Here is a 25,148-nt window from a genome sequence, read left to right as displayed (position 1 = left end):
ATAATAAATGACATGTGTCTCCTTTGGCAGACACTTAGTCCATTCAGCCAACTAACTATTTGCAATGCTTTACTTTTGAAAAAAAAAAAAAGTAAGAACAATAACAAAAATTCACAACAGTCTACTGTTTCTTCCTGTCTCCCAGAACACTTTTCCAGGGTCAGCCGTGTGACTTGGAGAGCTGTTCACTAAAGGTAATATCTTAATCACACTGTTCCCTGCAGACTCGAGCAGTTCAAAGAAACAATAAAACCTCTGTCATGCACAGGACAAAAAACTTGATCACACACACCGTGCTTCTCAGGTGACTGGCAGGTGTTGAAGATTTTTGGGGCAGCATTTGTGACTAATTGCTCTGTTTCTGTACCTCAAGTTTGTTATATACTTTAATATTGAAAAAAAAGTCCTTTACAAGGTTTTCTTTTTCACTTGTATCTCTATATTATATTTCCATGTAGTGTCATGGAAATTAAATGCAGTATTTTCTAGAGGACATGTAAGAATGAATATCAATATTTAAAGGGGCAGTGAAAATTTTCACTTTGGATTTTACCTGTTTTTCCCCTTTCTTTTCAATATTGTGCCATGATTACTCAGACTTTGACTGTTTTTCATCTTGACCAAACAGCCCATTAAATATCTAAAGTGTAGGGAAATATTCATATTTTCTTCAAAGTTCTTTTAAAATAAGCAGAGACATTTTTATCAGCCAAAATATGTACACTGTCTGTTCTATGATAAATCAAGTCCACTCAAACTGAACCTGATAGAAGGGCAGAGTGTTTGATGGCTATAGTGAGAGAGATGAAGGGGATAGTACGGCATCTGCAGTGATTTTTGTTTTGAAAATACCATTACTTGACCCAAGGGCAGAGAGCAACACAGACCCCTCAGGTAGAGGAGTGTCAGTTTCTAGGAAGAGACAGGCTAATCCCTCCCTGTAATGGACTTTTTATCTTAGTATTACTATCAATGGTATACTTCTATTTTTAATTTTATTTTCATGTCTGTCAGAGACAGCATTTTTCACAATGCTGAAAACTGTTCTGATCTTAGGTTGGAGTTTGGATGATGAGAGTAGTAAAGTGTTTAAAGGTCTTTGTTGGATTGAGTTCTTGGAAGAGAACATATGTGGCCATTCTGATTTAAGTTGTATGTTAAGCTATAAAATTTATGAATTTATGAGATTTAGAAAATCTCACACTGAAACAAAACTTTCTGCATGTATTGTAATCATGGTGTTTAGCAGGGACAGCAGTTATAGAAGAGCACAATAGTTTTAGGTTCAGAATAAGGTAGAACTGTGTGTTCAGATGAACTTTTTTTAAAGGCTGGTGAACAATTTTCAAATACCTATTTGTCCAACAGTCCTATTCTTCTAAAGGAAGTCCAGTTTTCCTTACTTTACTTATCATTCCATGCCTATTCCATGTGGTTGCTCTTGACTTTGCTTGGATTTGCAAGATATGAGGCATCTTTGAGCAGAATGCAAGGGCGACAGAGTGCTGGAACAGGCTGTCCAGAAAGATTGTGGAATCTCCTCTGGAGATATTCAAAACCCACCAAGACATGATCTTGCAAAACCTGCTTTGGGTAAGGCTGCTTTAGCAGGGAGTTGAACTAGATGACCACCAAAGGTCCTTTCCAGCCCCAGCCATTCTGTGACCCTGTGATTCCATGGTTCCGTGGTTTTGTGATTATGTATTTTATTTCAACATGAAAATCATGACATAGGAAGAAACCCAGTAAGTATCCTTCACAGCAGAGTTCTCCTTGTTATTAACTAAGAAGGCCAAAGGCTGCTTCTTATTGAACATGACAAGAGCAGGATGTGATGTGGTGAAACTGGAAGATTCCCATCTGTGGGGAGTCAGAGTGGCGCAAGGAGGGCAAAGTGGGACACCGGGCAAGGAGTTTGGAGCCTGCTGCAACTTCTGTTGGTCATGTGTGATAAATGACTGCAAATTATTATCCCTTGACTTTTCCTCTTGTTACAGGTAGGAATTAAATCCTCCCAATATATACTGAGTGAAACCTGACCTGGTAAAGCAGATGCCATTCTCTCCCAACGCATATGGGGAGGAATATCAGGAGGCTTTCATTATCGACTGAGTGGTAGATGAATGAATGCTCCCCAAGCCAGTCCCAGCCTTCTCTTTCACCTGCCTGATTCCTTCAGTTGAAGGTCTGAAACCTTTCATACCATCTCTCCAATTTTTTCCAAGTTACCTAGAGACGATATGACAGGAATAAAACATGGGGTCAAACATCTTAGCCTAGTCCTTTCTACTAATCCTAGAAATACCTATGATAACTTTGTTAAAACCTTTTTGAGCTCTGGCAGTGTACAGGCTGAGGCTCAACCAGTCATTCTACCTTTTGTTGTCAGTTCTTGAACTGTGGTGTTGTCTCTTGGAATAAGAAATTTCTGGAGGAGAAGAGTGGTGGCATCAGTGGTTAAAAACAAAACCTACATTAAAAGAGGTAGATGAGTAAGACTGCCAAGTGATATACTAATGCTAGGATATAAGGCTGAATTACTTATCTTACTTATATATGATAATTTCATCTTTGATTATATGTTCACGTACTGTTTTAAGAGGATCCTTGCCTGATTCAGTGTACCTGACGTGCTGCACTCACATGACATACTAAACAATGTTCAGCTGCAGTCTCATTGTTCAATGTGCTGCTGGATGGCTGGATGCTTTATTTACTGAATTCCCTTCTAAAATTAGAATTATAAATTTCCTCACACACTTTGCTGTGGTATTTGTGGTGATATCAGAGAACTTAAAAAACTAACTAGTACTTATCTTTGTCAGATTACTGTGAAACAAACTGGATTTATTTCTATTTAGAGATGAGGAACCAGAGCACAGACAGAATAGCTAGAATATATTCCCTGCTTTTTGAGCCTGATTTAAGGTCACTAAGACATTATTTTTAAGTACTGTAGTTATTATGTGTTATTTATTATAACAAGAATTGCAAGTGCCACCTTCACAAAGATTTCCTAGGAGTGGTTCCAAAATCCATTGGAAATGTACTGAAGTATACAGTCTTGAAAGCATCTTTCTTATTATAGAACTTCAATGCAAGGTTTCTTCTGCTATAGAATTGAGGTCCTCTCAGCAGAACTAAACATGGTTGATGGTCTGACTTCCACATATAGAGATAGTCTGTGTTTAGTTTGATTCATCATTTTAATGCCATGTTGCATCTAATGTCACACAGATTTCCCCATCTACATTTGCTATTTGTAAAGGTTTTTGTTCTGCTTGCCCAGGATTTCCAAAATATGATTGTTCTAACCCTGAGGAAAGGCCTCAAATCTACTGTTTATCTGCCAAATGCTTACTTAGTGGAAAACAAGTAACAGGTGACTTTTTTATCAATATCTGCCCCTTTTTCTGATCTCAAGTATGTTATCTAATATGTTTGGATACAAATTGTCCATTCCTATATGCTTAAAGAGTTGAATTCCTTAGGTATAAGGTTACTAAGGACAGTGGTTTGCAACCATTGTCCTTAGTAAAAGGAAAGGTGATTTCTTTCCTTTGAAGTAATTTTATCATGCATTAGAGATAGACAGTTTGCACTTTTACATGTGATGACACTGCATCATCCAGGGACCATGACCTTTGGATATAAAGGACAAAGATTAAGGCAGGGCAAGAAGGCTGTGGAGTACCACAGGAAGGGCAGCACATGGTAAATGAACCGGTATGAAGTTGACTGGTAATTATTTTTTAACACAGTTGATCTGGCACTGTGAATTGATATCAAATCAGTGCTTTGGGCCACATGGCAAGTATGAGAAACCCAAAAACTGGATTTTCATGGAGATGTGGCCTGGGATTTTACCTTGTGATTGTTACCACAGAAGAACTAATGTGTGTCACTGGTTTAGATCTTAATAGCAACTTCACAACCTCTCTTGGGCAACTTGTGTTGGTTCTTGGTCACTCTCACAGTGAAAAAAGTGTTTTCTGATGTTCAGGGGAAATGTCCTGTGTTTCAGTGATGGCCCTTTGCCTCTGATCCTGTCACTGGGAACCACTGAAAAGACTCATCTCCATCTTCTCTGTACCTTCCTTTCAGATATTTATGTATATGTTGTTAAGAACCATGTGGGCCTTCTCCAAGCTGAAAATTCCCAGCTCCTTCAGCTTTTCCTTATAGGAGAGACGCTTTAGACCATTAATAATTAGGAGGCTCCTGTCAACCTATTTTTCCAGCCTTTTGAGGTCTCTCTAGGTGACAGTATGACTCTCTTATTCATCAGTCATTTCCCCCAGTTTTGTGTTATCTGAAAGCTTGTTGAGGGTACACTCTGCTGCATCATCCAGGTATTAATGAAGATGGCAAATAGGATCAGAACCAACGAGTACCCCACTAGCTACCAACCTCCAATTGGACTTCATGCCAGTGATCACCACCCTCTGGGTCTGGCAGTTTGCAAAGTTTTCACCTCACTGTCTGCTCAGCTAGCCCTACTTTATCAGATTCTGTAGGGAAATCCTATGGAGAGAGTGGCAAAAGCCTTTCAGTGGCAGAAAACAGCCACTGCTCTCCTCTGGCCTACCATGGCTGTCATCTCATCACAAAAGGCTATCAAGTGGTTTGACATGACTTTGACTATTCCTCATCACCTTCTCATCCTTCACATGCCCAGCAGTGGTCTCCAGGACCAGCTGCTCCATCATGCTCCCAGGGACTGAGGCAAGGCTGACCTGCCTTGTAGCTCCCTGGCTCCTTCTTGAAGGTGAGAAAGGAACTTGCTTTTCTCCAGTCTTTGGGGACCTTTCCCAGTCCCTATGATCAAGCAAAGATTATCACAAGTAGATCAAAGACTACTGAGAGTTTTGAAGAGGGTTTAAAAGATTATAGCCGTTAGGTGAACATAGCATAATTGTTCAATTTAATCTCAGTAGCCCTTTAGCCAATGAAGAAAAAACAATTAAGTTTTTTACTATTATAGTTTAAAAAAATTAAGCAGATGGGGGAAAAAAGACTTAATATAACCGCAGAATTTAAGGAATTTTTGGCTTTAAATTTGATTGATTTTGATGTATTTGTCATGCTATCTTGCACAATTCTGATGACTACAGTACTGATGATAAAAATAAAACCTGGCATTCTCTGTTTAAACCTGAACAAATTCTGTATTTGTTTTCAAGTTTGAACAAATCTTGGTGTTTTTATTAAAATAAATTGATTGTGAAAGGAGTGTTGGAGCAGATTCTTCTCCAGGCCCTGCTGATTCTGTTTATTATCAATATTTGCTGAAAGTAATCTAAGTCCTGCTGAACTGTAACCAGAAAGTTATTTCACTGTCCAAATATTGACAGCAGCAAGGGAAAAGTTCTAGCTTATTCTAGTCTCTTGATTTTGCCATTTGATTACAGACCTACATTTGTAATGACAAGATTATTGATCATCTTTTTTTAATGTGAGTAACAGATGACACTTGAAAGTTTGTTTTTGTCTAAGATTTCCTTGAGGATAAATTTCCTTGGGTTATCTCAACCTTATTTCTTTCATTATAAAACTGATCTGTCTGATGAGATTTCTATCGTTCCTGTCATTTCTCATGACAATAAAACCAGAACTTTTTCTAAGTGATTTTGGAGACTGCTGTTCTGACTTAATATTGAACATTTAAAAAAAAAAAGCTATTTTGTTGGAAACCTACATGAAGATCCAGTTTAGAAATGTATGATTGTACCAAGGAGCTGTGGCAGTGAACATGCATCCTTTAGCAGCATCACACATGCTGAGTGATTACATCCAATCTCAATCATCCTTTCCACTCTTTCTGTGGCTGTTATAACATCCTAATGAAGAATTTTTTAATTTTCTTGAAACTTTGATATAGCCACTGCTCCATAATGTCTTTGGTGCCAGAAAGGGACGTGCATATAGTTCAGAGACAGGAGATCTTTCCTTTCTTACAACAAACTACCCTGGCACTGAAAATTTATTTAACGCTCCTTGCAACATGCACAATGTGGGTAAATATGTAAATTAATATATGGAGAGGCTTCTAACAGACAGTCAGAATAAAGAAGAATTCCAGAGTTATTTAGGTTGGAGAAAACCTTTATGATCATCAAGTCCAACCCTTCACTCAGCACTGCCAAGGCCACCACTAAAGCATGTCCCAAACTCCCCATCTACACACCTTTTAAACACTTTCAGGAATGGTGACTGCACCACTTCTCTCGGCAGCTTCTTCCCAGGCTGAACAACCTTTTCCACAAAGAAATTTTTCCTAACATCCAACTTAAACCGCCTCTGGTGCAAATTGAGGCCCTGTGCTCTTGTCCTACCACCTGGGAGAATCCTCACTGCACTATAACCCTCACTTTACTAAAACCTCCTTTCAGGTAGGTTGTTGTAGAGAGTGATAAGGTCTCCCCTGAGCCTTCTCTTCTCCAGGCAAATGTGTTTTGTGTTCAATTACTAGGGATCTTCACTGATACTCAAGAAGAATTTGCCTTTTTGTCTTCAAAATATGCTCCTCTACACTACATAAGAGGATAAATGCAATACTGTTATTTTTCTGGGGGAGAAAAAATTACAAAACCAAACAAACAACCTTGAATTCTGCTCACAATGTCTTTTTCTTTGGCTTACTCAGAGTATTTGACAAATTCTCAGCTATTCAGGAAGGTAGTTACACAAACTTTACCCACTGGTTTATAGAGTCATACCAAAAACAACTTCTTTACAGTTACGTGAGAGCTATGTTTAAAATGTTAGCATCCAGTCAGCAAAGAAAACTGCATGTGGTTTGGTTGACTAAGCTCACAAAAGAAATAGTGGAGAGTCATAAAAAGGCCATAAAAGCCATAAGGTCATAAAAACATCAAAATTGTAAATATATTATCAGAAATGTTTCATAGCTACTTAAAGAGTAGCTAGATGGTATGCACTGCTAATAAATTTCCTTTGCTATGAATAGATCCATAAATTTGACTGATGAACTTTAAAGGAGTGTTATGGGCTTCACAACAGAGACTGAGAGTAAGTAGTACTTTATTTCAAAAGTATATAACTTAGTGGAATTGTACAGACTGAACAGTTTATTCAGTCGAAGTTAGGGTACCAAAATCTGGCCATTCATGAATTAGGGTCAGATCAAGCCTCCCTTTGACCTCAGTGGGAGTGTTGCCATTTGCTTTAATGAAAGTAGAATCAAGCTATCAATGCTTTAAAATGGTTCAATGGGGCGTGTTATTGAAATGCAAATGGACATGTTCTCTTAATCTGAACTTCCCATCTCCCCATTCAGAGCTGTTTGTAGAGAGTTTTATTATGGGCTGTTACTCTGGGACCTGTGTCAGACAGAGATTTTTGTATGCTCATTAGAGAAATGTCCTGTAGTACATAGAAATACACCTTCAAATCTTCTGAGCATAACTCTAAGTAAATCTAGTGAGTTTGGTCTAAAAAGCAGCCAAGTTTTGCTGTATCACCAAGACTGAACCAAGCGGAAGTTAACAGTGCTGTTGAGTAGAATATGTTCACTTAACACTTTGTGTGAGTTGACCTGGTTGGTGCAATGAAAAAGAAGATCTTTCAGGTATTCAATTGCCAGGAGACACTACTTGCAATGGTTTTGTATAACACTTAAAACTACTAGAGCTGCAAAAGCCTTGCCTAGTGAAAACAGAAGTTTGAGCTTTTGAGCTTCTGAGTTTGTATTTGATATAACTTAGTGCTAGCTCTGTTTCATTCTTTGTGGATCAAATATCATCAACACAAATGAATGGATAAGCCAAAAAGGCTTCATTTTGTTAAAATCAAGCCATGCCTGTCTTTCTCCTGCCTGCCACAAACCCCCTTTCTGTTGCAAATGCCTGGCTTTCTCTTCCTCCTCACCAGCAACAGTAATTATTTACACCAAACCAGTTTCACTGGGGAGCAGACGTGACCAGTTCAGCTTGCCTGAGATCTTGAAAAGCAGTCTAGAGCTTTCAGCTGCAGACAGCAGACCAGCCTACATACATCTTCTGGGCCCAGTCAGGAGTGGACGCACACAGCTGGTTCCAGGCAGGAAATGCACACCTTCTGACCGGTGGCTTTGAGGCAAAGTCCTGCATCTCAGCCTCTGAGGGGGACAGACCTCAGCATCACTCTCACTGGGGAAAGACCAAAGGAATTATTTTGTGAGAGATGTGTTATACAGGCCCACCTCAGGTATTTCCCAGTGCCCTTTGAATACAGCAGCCAGGATAAAAGAAAGGAAAGCAACACCTTTCCCCCCACCCCCTAAAGAAAACCAACAACTCCCCACCCACCCAACAAAACACCTACCAAAAAAATTTAAAATCTAATTGCAACCACTTCACGTTGTACTGATGGAAGAAAAGAGCTAAATGGATTAGCTCAATCTCTTAACTTTTTCATTACTAGGTACTGATTCAGTGGCATCACTGGGACATAAGAAGGGCGCTTCAGTTCAAGTTACACTCTGTTAGTATTGCATATGGCAATTGTTACAAATTTAACCTTTGTTCTGGGTGTGTAGTGAGCTAATTAAAAAGACAGATAGCTTGCTCATTGTTATTAAAGCATTAATAATAATATATCTTGTTTCCCTATCAGTAGTATTTTAATTGCCAAGGACACATGGCAGGTGGCAACGCCACCTACACATTTTTCAGGGACCAGAGGTTGCATCCTTACTGTAATATAAAAGACACAAGCTACTTACTCTCCCATAGCTCCCCATATTGCTTAGTTTTTAACCTACTTTCTGGCATGGGTTTGGCCTTGCTCCTCAGGTGTGTCCTAGACACAACTTGGGAAGAAATATGGCCAACCACCTGCTATTGACTGCTGAATGGCTGAAGATGCCGTCTCCAAGGTTGGCAGGGAGGCAGAAGAAGCCAAAAAAAAGTGTGAAAATAATGAGTTTACATTTATTCTTGAGAACATAGAATGATCCCTAAATAGTTTTTTTTTACTTGACTTGATTTAGAGTATAAATTCCCACTGTCAAGACACTTGTGATTCCCATTAGAACAAGTCTTGGTCTTTCAATACCAATAATTCTCTGTAAAGAAGAAGCCAAGGTCAGAAAAGCTTTCACAGGGTTATTTAAGAAAACATATTCATGCTACTTATACCCTCATTCTGTACTTTTAGCCACAAGTCATGTTGTGCAGGTGAAAAGGACCATAAGTGCATAAAAGCAATTTTATAGGTCTACAGGATGCGAAAGATCCTGGATGGTCCTGGGCCACAGTGAAATTTAAAAGAGAGATGTCATTTCATGGACTTCAATTCAGCGCACATTACCAAACTGGAAGAATTGTTGGGGGCCCTTTGGATGTACTGAGCACTTTTCCAATGAGCAATGTCTTTCACCACCACTTGTTTTAGATGAATGTTGAAGTAATTTTCCTAGTAGCACACTCTTCCTAAGACCCAGCATGAGTCCATGAGTCTGAGAGGAGTGCTGCTTCCGCTCTTTTTAAAACACTGCTTGCAAGCACTGCAAGCCCTTGTGCTTGTCTTGGAAAACTCCCATTGAGTAACTTTGCTGAGCAGGATTAGTCCTGCTTAGTTTATGAGATCCAGCATGATCACAGCTGTGATGATGTTGCACCTAGCCAAGAGAACAAAGCCACCACCTCTTGCATATATGTCTATTTGGTAAAAAAAAAAGTGAACTAATTGAGCTAATTGAGGAGGTTTTTTTCTTGTTTTTTTTTTCAGGGTTTTTACCCTCTCTTTATAATTAATTACACGTTGTTCACAATTTTGAGGGGATTTATTTTTAACTTTGGTTGAAACTCTTTTGCACAGAAGTCTGTGTTATACGAATTCCAGGTTTTTTAGCAATGGAGTAAGTTGTGGGAGACTCTGACCTTGTGATACTACCATGTTTCTGCTAAACAAAGTCCAGTATGCCAAACAAAGATGTAGCAAGTAGTTACGAAATGGCACGGCTATTACACATGCTTTTGATTCTCATTGTCTGGTGTTTATTTTGGGATAATTCTGTTTTGAGAGTGGAAAAACCAGACTGTAAATAAAAGGAGGCCTACAGTACATGCACTATGCTACGCACTTCGCAAAAGTCTGATGGAGGGCTCTTCAGTGACTGCCTAGGAAATAAGAAAATTATTTTCAATAGTGAAAGAAAAAGGTAAGAATATTCTGGGACACCATGACAAGTCAGAAAAATAATTATTCACCACTTGCGCAAAGCCTGAGTAATTTGCTGTTGCAGCTCACAGTCGGTGTTGTTTTCCTCCTATGTAATGTTTCTAGGTCACTGTCTCTGGTGTTGTTCTAACCACACAGCTCCACTCCCAGCACACCTCCCTCCTGCTGGACAGCGGGAGAATCTCTATTGCAGCTCCCAGGAGATGTTGAGCTACCTGGTACAGCATTTCCACTCCTGCCTTCTCTCCCATATTACCCCACCCATGAAACCAGGTGATAGGAAAGTAGAGGGAAGGGAACAGGTCAGACTGAAAGTCAAATGAATCCAAAGACTTAAAAGAGTGCAGTAATCATCCAAAATCATAGTCCGAGAGACACTAATGCCATTTTAAGATGAAACTTTTGTTAGTGACGTGGATTCAGCCCTTAGTCCCAGAAAATATAATCAAAGTTATCTACTGTAGTTTTATAGCTCTATAAATCTTTGAGGCCAAATTCTGTCCTTCTACACATGCAGGACTCCTTTTATTCCATGGGGAGCTGCACTCCTATATCAGAGGGTAAAATCTGGTTATATTTTCTAGATAGCAATAGGAAAAAGGGGAGGTCTTTCACTTTTAAAAACATTTACTGTATCCTAGCAATGTGCAGCAATGCTATGCAAGCCTGACAACAGACAAATTGTATTGAGATATTAAACCTTACAGAAGAAAATGTGATAATCTTTGGGAATCTGTAGGTAGGGCAAATTCCAAACATGGGTTCTAGGCATAAAGCAACTAAAGCAATATAGAAGGAAATATCTTAAACCCCTGTGTTGAAGCTGATGGAAACCTCAAGAAAATCTGACTGTCCAGAAATATAAACAGACAGGGGAATTAGGAGAAGCAAACATTTTGTTCTCAAGGTTTTGTAACTCAAAAAAATTATATCTACATTTTTTTTTTTTTAATCATGTGTAGGCTGCATTTGCAAAATCTTAGCTTGAGATTGTTGTTTAACAGCTTAGAGCTTAAGTGATTTTAAAGTTCTTAAAAGCAACAACAAAACTCTCTCCATAAGCAAATAAAGTATGAATCAGCTGTTTAATTCTCCAGGATAAAAAAAAATTAAAGCAACAGGAAAAAATGTACTAAAAGAGCAGCTTTGTGATCTTGTTAGCTACAACATATAGCTAATTAGAGAAAACAGTTTGAATTTAAACTTTGCTGGGATGAGAAATTGTTATTCACAAAGGCGCAGTATAACTGCATGCAGGCTGCCACTATTTATGATGACAGGTTGACTCTTGAATAGGTTGTGCAATTAGCAGAGGAGGAGAGAGAAATGGGAGTCTGAAGATGACAAACACTGCTGGCTTCCATAATCTCAACTTCTTTCAGCCATATTTACCAATTTACATGAGCTGTGAACAGAGTAACAGGAAAATGGCACTGCTGAAAGCTTTTCTATGGAAACCTTAAAACAATTTCATCTCCATCCTCTAAAACACCATAAAATGTGTTCTTAGTATTTATGACAATGTTCTGCCTCTTCAGCAACTTACCTTCTTCTAGTTATGAGAACTACCATTTCATCAGAATTTATTGTAGTTTATTAGTTGCTCTACCAAAATCTTTCAAAGGGAGTGTCTCCCTAAGGAATGTGTTAAGAGGTATGGATGAGAATTGGAGAAATATCAGACAAGAAAAGACTTATTTATGACCCTGCAAATGCAGCATCTTGGTACATCTTCATGGTTTTTTGCCTTGCATACCTCTGACTTGACTCCAGGGCATGATGCTCTGGAGCTTGGCTGTAGAGGTGAAGGGAAGGAACAGAATTCCCAGAGGGACTTACAGCACATCCAGCTGGGGTAGCAGCACTTTCTGCATGACCCTTTGAGCAGAGCTGATGCAACTTTTGAAACAATTTCATCTCCTGTCCCTGTTGAAGAGTCCAGCAATCATACATGAAGATTGAGAGAGAGGAACCTGAACCAGTTTTTTTTTTGCATAGCTCAGCAATGGACTCAACTTTTTGACAAGGATTAGATGCCACTATTTTGAAAGGCAGTTACAAAATATTTGCCAAAAAAATATTTATCATATCCAACTGTCTTAATATAATGATCAAATAATTTAAAATGTACACTTACAAAAAAAAAAAAAGGCTGCAGTATTCAAGACTTCTTTATTATAAAATCACTTAGGTGAAATAAGAAAAAGATCCTTTATAAGAACCTTAAAGGAATCATCTTGTAGCTGCTGTACATTTGGGTTCTTGAAGAGGAGATAAAGGCATGGTTCTTCATTTACAGATATTTTTACAGCTACTGAATGAGTTGTTTGAAGCCATTATGGTTGAGGCCCTATCTCATAACAAATCCTTACTGCTGTCTTCTGCTCCAAATGAGAGCAATATCTGAGGCCTTTTTTTACTTAGGTTGCTTTCCTTCTCACAAGTTTCCCATTCTCTGTGCCCTATGATTTTGTGGTAACTCTTTGGTTTAGAGTCCTCCAGAATGATATCTTTAACATACTTATGAAACTTCTTCACTGGTGAAATATGTGGGCTAAGCCCAAAACCAACACTAGCACATCTGGGGTATCTATATTTTCTGGCATCACTTTCCAGTACAGCCACATAATAATTAAATATCTAGCTGATATCATAGCCAGTCTGGATAGCTGTTTTATCAGATGTTAAATAGTAGGAAAACATACAAAAATAGCAGTGGCAAGCTCTGCTTTATATGATAACCTCAGAATGCATCACAGAAAATAAGACATTATTAGCTCTTACTAATGGTTGAAATAACATTCACATTTATGTGGTAGTGAAGTCACTTTACTGATAGCAATGGAGTCCTGATAATTGCTTTCTGTGAGTTCCCTGAGATGCTCCGGTGTTGAATATCGCTATTCCCAAAGGAAGCCATGATGGAGGTGGATGGTATGCCAGTGGGGTGACATTTTCTTCATCCAGTGACCAAGAGAATGTGCTACATCTGACAGTGCCAAGTCAGGGACAGTGGTTTCTTTTGCCCTCATGTTTCTCACCTAAGTCTATGTCTCATGGTCCATTTCTAAGTTGCTAGGCATCACAGCCAATCCTTATCACTGACTTATGGATGAACGAGATTAATCACAGGTCATTTAATCAAGCCAGATCCTCTAATTTCTGTTTGCATTTTGGGTTTTTTTATAAGAATTATCTGCATTAGTTCACTACTCCAGTACTGTGTCCTGTCCATTTGCAGCAGACATAGTGCCCCACAGTGCCCAATGTCTCTGTACAACAAATTCTTCAGCTTTGTCATGGTTCTGCCACTTCCTTTTCTTGTAAATCTGCTGTACCTCCATCTGCCACCTGTGGAACAGGGTTAATTAAATCTGCCTCATATGATGGGGGTGCTGGGTAGGGCTTAATTCCCTGGGTGTGTCTACTTCTGCTTCATTTTGGATGAGGCTTTTGAAGTGGACTTCTTCATCTGCTCTGATTACCACACTTTGGTTCATCTTGGAGCACGTCTCGCCATATGCTTCTTGGGTCCTTCCTTGTGCTCAGCTGGAGGATGTACTCCAACTCCACATCTGATGCTGTTCAACCAATAGGAATAAAGTTAGTCCAGATTGAAACCTTCAAAATATTAACATAGGGAACATTGAGTCTCTGGTATTAACAGTTTTGCTCTGCAGGTCTGTTCCTATTGTGCCATGGTACATAATGAAAGCACAGACATTATTATAACTGATGGCTGCCTTTGTGATCCTTGGATGAAGAGAGCAGCAAAAGTATGAGGTTTTGTGGGCATTTCATAACTGGAGCCTTTGTGTTTTAATCCCAAATTTTGGCTTTATTTCACGGTACTATTTTAGTGGGAGATTCCATAGTTTATATAAGAAAGTTTACCTTAGAAGATCTAATAGCAAATGGAACCTGCTTCTGCACTTATGTAAATAAAATCTGCTCATGCTGAGCTCATTCTGGTCCATGGACATTAACCAGCAATGTTTATTTTTTTATACCTGGCAAATTTCCCTGAAATTTTCATTTTGAATAGATGCAGAAGGTTAACACCAATAGTTTATTTTGATACACACAGTATACACATGCTCAGATACTAAGCTACGCTTTGGGGTTACAGTAAACTTAGTTTTTAAGTCCTCCACAGCAATATTCCCCTTACCCCACCATGTCCTTGAAATGAAAATATAAATGCAGAAGAACTCGTACACGTCATTCCCTTGCAGCACTTCTGTGTTTTAGAGCACACTGTTTTTACTGATGCTCTCTTGTGGTTGATTCTTATTCCACTCCAATATCTTTCTGATATAATTCTGATTGTCTTTGCAGTATTACTTTCAATATAAAAACGTATCACTTTCTGCAGTATTACTTTCAAATAAATATGAATAACGAGGCTGAGAAGTCTCAACTCCCTGGTTTTTCTTTTGTTCCTGTACAAACCTGGTTTTTTTCTGTTTACCATCACTACTGACCACGCTACAGAAACCCCTGGCCTTTTGCGTGGTGGCAAGGTATCACTCACTTTCGTGCTCATTATTTTATAGGCCAGCTATGCTGTTAGCCGTCATACCAATAAAAGTCTGTCCGTGTTTATTAGCCAGCAGGAGGTGCTGAGGAATGATACAACAAATATCTTTTCACTGAGGTAGTTGGGTTCCCTCTGTGCTCAACACAAAGATTTTCACTAACTTGTGAGCTGGATCTAAGCATTGTCACATCAAAGTGAGGATTTTAGTTCTATTTTTAGGATGGCATTTGGCTAGAGCAGGGACATTCTTCTATTGCTCTTGTTTTAATTAAATAACCTTTAAGACAAGTGAGCAGGAACATTCAATCCAAAGCAATGCTTTCTGTTACTCCAAGAGGGAGCAGTGTGAAGGCATAACATTTATTAAAGACTTGGCTCTTTTTGATCTACTTGGGATAAATGGCAATGCATTACAATGATAGAGATGGGATAACCAATAAAGAGAGGAAATATTGCTAATTCTTAAACTAACCAGCAAGATAAACTGCAATCACAGCTTTAGCCGATACTTTATGTTAAACAGTGATCAAAGAAAATCCAAAGAAGGCAAGCAAATATAGAAAGATTTTCTTGTTGTCAAATTAGTGACTACTGGTTATCATTCACTCCTTAAAATTCCCCTACATATTTGTTAACAGTAGTCCTAACATAACTAAAATGACTTCTGGGCCTTTCAAACAGGAATCCTCACTCCACTTGCAGCTGCAAGTTTCCATGCAATGGCTGAGTAAATATCTTCAGCACTCTTCTAGGGAACCAATGGCAAGGTCTGGAAAATACATATTATTTCTCATGTCACTCTATTCCTTAAATTTCTTGGAGGTTTCAGTTCTCTGTGTGTGGTGTGGACACCTTTCTTCCAGTAAGGCCTATGAAACCAGATAATCACTGAACACAAGCACTTTGTTAACAAGAACAGACGGGCATATGCACCTTGGAATATTTAATCAGCTACAAAAGCAATTACTGAACCAGCAAAGAGTAATTTAAACAAAAATATGGAATACCATGGAAGACACCAGGGTGAGAGAATATATACTTTAATTATAAAAAAAATAAAAATGGGAGCCTAATAAATTATAAATGCCTAGAAAGATAATTTTGCTCTTACCAAATAAATCCTACAATACTACAGTGTATAATCACTTCATGGACATTTTGAACATTTTTATAGTGATAAAAAAGTGTTGCATGGATTTATCAGAAACCAATCCATTTCATTGTTCTTTGACAGATTAATTGGCCAAGGAGATAAGGATGAGGAGTAGGCTTGTTGGACCTTGATTTTAAGAAATCTTTCCACATAGTCTTACACACTTTTCTGAAAAAGAAACTGGAAAAATACACTGTAGATGAGCTCACTATAACACACATATGGACAGATGTCACTTGTTAGTCTAGTTCTAATAATTATTTTCATGAATGTCTTGAAATATGAAGAAGTGGATCTTCAAGTTATACCAGCAGATGGGAAGTGCCAGCACTTCAGAGGACTGTGTTAGAGCCTGGAGAGACAATCTGATGTGAGATGTACAAATTCAGAAAAAATAACAAGTGTAGCTTGCCACAGATATCAACTGCATGAATACAATATGGAAGATGTTTATGTGCTGTACAGGACAATAAAGAAACCTGAAGACTATATAGCCTCCAAACTAAATAAGAGTAAGCTGCATTATATGGCTGGGGAAAGATGAATCTCACTGCAGAACATTTTATGTTCTGCCTTATGCTCTGTTTTACTCTGCTGGTGCTGGGGAGTGAGTACTTTGTCCGCTTTTGGGCACCACACTCTAAAAATATAGATAAATATATAGAAACAAACTGGAGAGAGTTCAGAGGAGAAGAATAATAATAAAGTAGTATGGAAAACACACTTCATGAAGAAAGGTCGAGAGAACTGGTACTGTTTAGTCTAGAAAGAGAAGATGAGAATAATGTGCCAGAAGCTTTCCTTTATACAGAGCTAACTGTTCACCATGTCCACAACAGGCAGACAAAGAGGTGATAATTTAACATGAAGCAAAACTTTTTTCTGCCCTATTGGGGAAAAGCTAATAGGGGAAAAGCTAAAGTAAGTTGGAGGGCAGTGATATGATAGAGTAAGGAGGTCTCCAACAGAGCCTGCAGAATCCAGTGCACAGGACAGATTTGTGCAGGGGTGAGGTGTCCAAGGTCCATGGTCCAAGGAAGTAAGGATACCTGAAAGCAGAGAAAACTTTTGTCTGACAGTGTGTTCATGCTTTCTGTCATTCAGCTTTCTAACAAGAAAAGAAATTCCCTCTGGATTTCGGCTTGTGGCAAAGAGGTTTAGTATTTCTCTGATCTTTAAGAGATATTTATTTACCTACTTTCCATTATTTAAGTGTCCTTTCTTCTTGCTCAGACTACTCCCCAAAACTCATAGCAACATGTGTGATGCTATCACTATTTCACTTGGAGTTTATTGCTCACACTCCCATTTTTTGTAATGTGAAAAAACATTCTCACATTTAGGAGTATGCAATATACTGATAACAGTTTAAAAGGAAAATATTGACATTAGTCTGGCTGTGATAATGTGAGTAAATATTTAGCTGATTATTTAGTAGCTAGGTAGTCAAGAAATGCTGTAAAACCCAAAACCAGATGTATAACAAGTTTCAGCTCCTTTCACTCCTTTCCTAGCTCCAGAAATAGGAACCAACACAGAAGCAAAAACTTAGCTGCTTTCCACATGTCTGGACATGCCAGTGTCTCAACTCATCTTACTTCAAATGCCACTTTAAAATGCATCAGTGCTGTAATGCATAAAAAGAACCTGCTGTGCAATAACTTCTTATGTAAATTGTGACTTGTGGTTGTTGCTACTGCTCCACTAAGCATTACAAGCACATTTCATCCCTACACTTTAACTGCTTGTCTTAAACACCTGCCTTGTGTTTGAGATTGCAAACTTTCCAGGTCAGAGTTTACCTGATGTCTGTACAGTGCCTCACACATCGCCCTCCTGCCTGTCATTCTCATTTGTACTCTAAGATTTATCCACACTATCTATTTTAGTTTTACAAATCCAAGCTATGTCTAAACTCTTCTTTGTAACACCTATAAGTTGCCAATTCTGAGTTATCCTCTGGAACCTTTATTAATCCACCACGAATCTTTTGACTACAATATTAACTTCCTGTCCTTTGGCCAAAGCAATGCTGCTCTGCTCCTATCATTCCAAGAGGCTTTTGCAGTGCTTATTTTCCTGTTCCTATGGCCCTGTCTGCTCTTTCACGGGCTCCTCCTCAACCACCACATCAAATGAATTACCCCTTGCTCTTCTTAGGCTGTCTAATGGCTTGCTGCCATATTCCAAGCAGCCAGTTCTGTTCTCTCTCTTGGCCAGCTTTCATCACCCACATCCTAGATTTTCAGACATGTACTTGCACATTCCCAGCTTAAGGTTTCTCAGCAGAGTAGGCAAAATCAAATTTTGCTGCCCCAGCAAGTTGACTGCTGGTGTGTTGGCACTGTTGAAAATGCTTTTTAATAGTTTCTTCTTCTCTCTTTACTCCTGTCTGTCCATATCAATCTCCTCTCTCCCCTACTCACGCTTATCCTCTCCCAATGCCCTTTTAGGTTAGAAATTCATCAGGTAAGGAATCATGTATTTGTGTCCAGCACAATGAAGTCTTGGCCCATGACTGGAACTCACAGATAAGGCATTCAGTCTTCATTAACCTCTCAAAGTTTCTGCTTTCCATTGCAACATACATGGCTTTTAACAAGATCAACAGAGTAACTCCCAAACTACTAATCATTAGGCATTTCTTCATTTTATTTTAACACTGACAGATCCAGTTCTCATTTCCTTATCAGGAAAAAAAGATTTTTTTTAAAGAAATCACAGATTTTGTGCCACTGAAGAACTGCATAAGACTTTCTGTTTTTCCTTTTCTTCGCTGATTAATTTGTCTTCCTCAACAGATGATCTTTGATCCATAGTTTTTATCCTGCTTGGTCATTTTACCATTCCAAATTATATTACCAACATTTTTCAGCCCTGTAAATCACATAATCAGTCACTACTGTCAAATTTGAAGAGCAGAGGAATGCTCAGAGGAATTGCCCACATCTTTCATAAGTAGCTCAGTGGAGTCTGTGGTGACTCTAATGGTTGCAAAAACCCTGTAGCTGGAGCAAGAGCACAAGGATTTCTGGATTCCGCATCCTTCTCTTCATTTACACAGAGCACATTTACTCAAATGGATGATTCTGCCACTAGAATGAGTCCAATATACCTTTTACTGTTGCTTATCTTGTTCAACTATTGTTTGAATAGCCTGGAGAAAAAACTATAAACCTCTAGAAGGTCAGCAGCATGCAGGTACCCTCAGCCATGCATCTTTCTCACTCCCAGTGCTGATAATAGGGGCCTGAACACCTGACTGAAATTCAAAAGGTCAACTGGCTGAAATTCACAGAGAGCAAAACAGAAGCGATAGTTTCAGGAAATGGAAAATGTTTAGCAGAACTAGCCACAGCACTTCTCACCATGGGAAGCACTGCTCTGTCAAATAGCCAGCCGTAGTTATCATCTTTATGGATTTCCAGAAGCCTGTTGCTTTTTTAGTGAGTGGCAGAAGTGCTAGAGCTATATATCTGGCAACTTTTTGTCACAGTGACTTCCCTGCTGGATGGGACTCCTGTCAACTTGCAGCACATTTACTGCAGCCTGCTGTGCTTGGAAGGAAATTGCATCCACCCTGGAAAGGGCAGCACAACAGCATTTGTGCCTGCAGCAAGGCTGGAGATCTCATTGCTCTGCTTGTTCGGCCGGATGGCTGCCGTATGACAACCTGCTTTGAAGTCCCAGGTCTCCATCTGGAATGAAGAATCTTCAGGCAGTGTTCCTGCTATGTGCCACACAGCATGCAAGCTGTTAATAAGGGTTCTTAGTAAGAACATTTTTCATTTATTAAAATATAACTACATGTACAGGCAGTGGCAAATGAAAAGGAGAACCAAGCAGAAAGTGCAGTTGGCATTTTACCACTATGGCACAAAAAAACCCAACATAACCAGAAGTCAGGAAAGACCATACTTGGTGAGTCACACTCGAAGTTTGTGGTTAGGACAGAAAATGAGAATTATCGTTACCATATATAAGGTTGGACTTCATGGGAAATCATAAGGATTGCTTTGGAATTATGAAACTGCGGAACTTCTTGGTGTTTGGCCTAGCCCCAAAAACCCTAGTTCAAGTTTCACTGTCTGATGGCCAGTTGGATTAAGGAAGGAGACTATACTCAAATGACTTGGGTTAGAATTTGGACTCTTCTATCTTCTTGATCGTCTTGCTATCCTGTAGAAAATTTTTGAAGCATATGAATGATTTCTTGAAGAAAATAAAGCAAAATAAGCCAAGTTTTTTCTTCTGCTTTTACTTTTTCTTAAATATAGGTATAATTGTTAAACTTGGTAAAATTCATCCTTCATTGCTGGAAAAGCACTGCAAAATATATCTGCAATGTTTTCCTCATCTATAAAGATTAGTCAGGCATTTATGTATTTGGTTGCTACTTGGACTCAGTTTTCAGGCCTCAAAAGCCCCAGGTCCAATCTCTTGGTTTGAAAGAAGGCTGCTTTAAGAAAATAAGATTACTAATCCCCTTTAGTAGTGATTTTTTAGAGAGCCACAATGTGCTCATTAAATAAGGCGACTCATCTTCTATTCTTTTCCAGACCCCTTTTCCTAAGTATCCTAATGATCTAGTCTTACTGCCAATAAAATTACTGGAAAACAAATGCACTGGTGGTGGTTTCAATATATATTTGCAGTTCTGGAAAAAGTTTCAAACAGCAATTTGAACTGTACAGGAAATCCTCAGATGTGAGTGTGAGCTAAAAATGGCATTGCTTGGAATAGTGGTTTGGTGTGGAAGCACTGGGCAAACAGAAGATTTCATGCTTAGGATAATGAGCAAAAGGGGAAAAAAGATTTGAAGAAGCAGCAAAAGAGTCAGAGATTAAACAGGGCATGAAAGTTTTATATTTTACTTATTGTAGAAAAAAAACAGATTTGTAAAGGACTTGAAGATAATGAGGGTTTCTTTAATGACAGAAACCAATTAAAAAGCCATCTTTAGACCATTTTTAAAGAAGGCTGCTTATTAAAAGGAACTATAGATAAGATCTGAGCTGTAAAAAATTGTCAAGAAAAGACTCATTACTGCCTGATTGGACACTTTTCATTTGTGGCATGACAGGAAAAACTTCATAAAACTAAAAGACCAAGGTTTAGAAATATGACAAACAAGTAGCAATTTATGTGATGTGGCAGTTTACATGAAAATTGTTCATCATTTTATTCATGTGTGGAAGGCCCTAATAAGCCCTATTGTGTGAAGATGTGGGTTTTCAAAGGTATAAGCAGAATTGAAGAGTTCGAAGACTTCAATGTGGATGCTGGATGAAATTTCTTTACATCAGATGGAATAAGAACTATGTCAATTCACTAGTCCACTTGAAAAGACTTATAGAGAAATGTTCCTAACTGGATTCAAACCCAGATTTAGAGATAAGAGTGAAAAAAGGTTTCATCAGTAAAAAGATCCGATGCTTTAAAGACTGAAAAATGTCAAACATTGGCTTAGTAGAAAAGTGGATGCTGTCAGATGCTAAGAGAAGTACAAATTTACAAAGAAAACCAGAACAATAGCAATTTTTTTTTTCAGGTATATAAAGAACAAGGAAAGGAGAGGCTTCTCATTAAACCTGTGGCAGTTATTAGTAAGCCAAGGTGGAGAACATAGGTTTGGCCCTTAAAATAACTGAATAATTTGCCTCTGAGTTTGGTGGGAAGGATAATGTGTGTGAAGGCTGGGGTGGAGGAGTTAATGAAAGCAGACTACAGAGGTGGGGAGGAAAAGGTGTGGAAGACTTGGTTTGTTCAGAGCCTCCATAAAGGTCAAACAAATGTTAGGGAGCAAGCAGCACTCTATCTGCAGCCCAGCAACTGTGACTGCCAGTATATTAAGAATACCTTCATAGCACTGAGTTTGGCCAAGCCAGGCACTGCTGAAGTCACGACTGGGCCGTCAGGTGGTTGTCTCATGGAAGGCGTTTGGTGCTCCTTATCTCAATTATCTCCCACACAAAAGCATATCTATTTCAAAAACACCTTTTCCACTGCCATCCTCCCTGCTGTGGCCAGTGCCTTGTGTGAGCATGAAAGCTGGAGTCACTTGTAACCAGTTAGGAAAACATTAAAAGAAAATATCTGCTTGTTGCCTGCTATTTGTATTTCTTTAAATGATCAGAATAGCAGAAAACTGCAGACTGAAAAAGTACAAGCTTGTTAGAATTGCACATTTTAGGAGTTTTCTTTAAGAGGAGTCATTCAAATGTTCTTTTAGAAGAAAGAACCTGCATTTAAAATGCCTCAAAACAACCATGCAACACAATACTGGAGAAAAATGAAAAAGAAAAGCAAGTACAGTGGAGTAATTTTAAAAAATAATAGATGCAATTAAGATAAATATAAGCAAAGCTGAAAAGAATTATGACATAAAACACACACATGAATGCTATGATTAATGTAAAGGGAGATTGCATATTCTGTTATAAATGTTTAATGCCTTTGTTTTTAACATTGTGGTTTACATTATGGATATAATAGCCTTTCAGAAATGGCAGATAAATGACAATTTCAAGCTAAGAATTTTTCAACTACTTAAGGAAAGTTTGAATGCCAAGTTTTCTTATGATTTTTATTGCAGTATATTTACATTAAAAGCTAGAGATATATAAACTAGAGTAAAGAACCCTGTACTCAGAAATATAATTTGTTTGGAATTCCTATGGCTCTGCTCTCTTACGGCAATATGCATATATTTAAATAACAACAATAAATCTTAAGAATAAAATCTTAATGCTAACAGATTAAGATACACAATATTTTAACATAACATTTTATTTTGAAAGTTAATTTTATCATTTAACTGATTAAAAAAACCCAGGCAAAAATTTATAAGAGCTTATTTATTAAAAAAATCTTTCTTATGATATTGTTTATGGTTACAAACTAATAGTCTATTTTGTACATTTTTGCAAATGTATTACCCTCTATTTATGACCTTTGTATTTTTGCATTACTATGGGTTTATTTCACCTCCTTTCAAGACTAGAGTAAACAAACTGTTGATCTGATAAGAGACAAAACACATTGATGTATCATAGAAGATGGGCATGAATCTTTTCAGATTGCTAGAAAATATTCACTAGAAAATTAAATAGACATTTTTGGAGAGCATGTTATTGCTATGAAATTCAAAGCCCAGTTTGGGAGACTTTTTACATAACAATACCAACTCTTTCTTGGACCATGGAAATGTAAAATGGGCACCATTGTGATTACAGATATTGTAAAATACGCAGGTTAAACTTAATGGCCCCACTGAAGTAATTCAGTTTCACAGAGATCTTCAGCTGGAATGAATTAATGTGGTTGCTGAACTCAACTTTTCTGTGGAATGAATTTTTCATGGACCAGCTGAGCTGCTCTGTTATGATGATGCTGCAGAGTGATAACATAAATTCAGAGCAAAGTATTGTACTGAACAACCAAATGCAAATGATAACAAACCGTTTTGTGTATCTGCAAGTGTTTGTGCACTGCCTGGAGTTTAATATACCTTCTCAAATTTTATGTGTCCTCATAGTACTTGATCTGGACTTAGGAGAGATGTTATCATGTGCTGGAACTCTCCTGGTGTGCTACAAATGACATAATTCACCCCTGATATGAAAATTCATGGTGAGGAATAGAAAGCTACTCTGCTTTTGATCAGTCTGTCATGCTGTTTTCTAAGGCATTACATAAAGCCTCTTGGGCAGAGCAATTAAACTAGTCAAAGCACTTGAACATGACTGGTTTGCTGGAAGCGCTGTGAGGTGGCCTCATGGGGTCACACACTGGATTTATGATGATCTAATTCAAACTCGTGCAGCTGCAGGACTCTTTGTGACTTTATTTGCTTTATGCTGCCTCATGTGTGGCACCATTTCTCTTGGAGTGGCAGATTAGCTTGGAGGAGGATCTGGTATTGTCTTTCCAGTGTTTTAAGTACTTTTTTTATATTTGGAAATTGCTGAGCTTACATTAGGATAAGAATCTTCAGAGTGAAAAAGTAATGAAAATGACAAGCGAAGTCGATAAATTTACCTACTCCATTAGTGGTTTTGGTATCCAAGTGTTTATAAGCCTCTGGCCAGAGTGGTTATCCTAAACTGAGGCTGATGTTCCCTAATTAACTGTTTCTATAGTGATGTCCTTCAGCCTCCCTTTAATGAGCATCTGTTATGCAAGTACTGGCAGTGGCAAGACAGCTGCATTGCTATGACATTGCACTTGCAGCAAGTGGGACTTGTGCAAGGGGCAGGAGGATGATACCGCAGATTTTCACCTAGAGCACCCTGGGACTTATGGCTAATGATGTGTGTTACTTCATCAGTTTTTTGTTACTGACGACAGTCTTGATGAGGGAAAAACAACCAAGGACTCTGATATTTACACACTTAGTGTTGTGTTCTATATTCAGAGGGAGCTGTTAAAAATTAAATTCAAAATAAGTCAAAAGTATTAAAAAGCACAAAACTCACTATTTTTCAATAGATTTTCTGTCTGGACCTTTTTCTGGAGTGAAGGAGTCTGTGGAGTTGCAGAGGCAATCTGACACAAGCAGTAAGAAGCTAAGAGCAACACAAGCAGCCATCCATGCCTCCCCTCACCCTGGGTGGGAACGGAAAGGACTGAGAAAGGTGGGTTCCTTGTTGCCAAAGAAAATTGATTGCAGTGCGTAGACAAGGCTGCATTTTCAATCAGTACGCAAGGCTGTCATTGTCACTCTTTGTTTAATGTCTTTTAAGCAGCAGATAAACTGGTTAACTGCTTTCCAAATGAGTTCTGTTTGCAGAGGGTTTAGTGCTCTTAAGGAAGCAGTCTGCAAAGGTTTAATGGGATCTATCTAAAGAGGCTGGTATCAATTTTTGTGTTCACTGATCTATGTATTTTTTATGTGATTCATTTGAAGTGCTTTACCTGTTTCTATTTTATTTCTTGAATTATTTCTTGAAGATGTATGCTTTATGAAGTTTTCATTTGGAGTGATTAAGTAGAGACAAGGCTACAGGTAAGGTATGGGAGGCTGATTTGTTAATGAGATCTCCTTTTCCAAGCCCCTCCTTCTTGCTCTCACAGATAGAGGATGTGCTGATAGGTTGTATAGCCCAGCTGTCATGATTCCTAAGGTGACATCAGAGCTGTTGACCAGAGATCAGCCAAACCTGCCACCCCAGGGAAGGCTTGCTAACTCTAAGATTACCTGTGTTTGGCCAGAAACTCAGTAATACTCCAACAATATGACCTACTCTAGGCAGGAACTTGGTTTCAGCG

This window comes from Ammospiza nelsoni, chromosome 3 (assembly GCF_027579445.1).
Source record: "Ammospiza nelsoni isolate bAmmNel1 chromosome 3, bAmmNel1.pri, whole genome shotgun sequence".
In the NCBI taxonomy this organism is placed as follows: domain Eukaryota; kingdom Metazoa; phylum Chordata; class Aves; order Passeriformes; family Passerellidae; genus Ammospiza; species Ammospiza nelsoni.
This window is presented reverse-complemented; position numbering follows the sequence as displayed.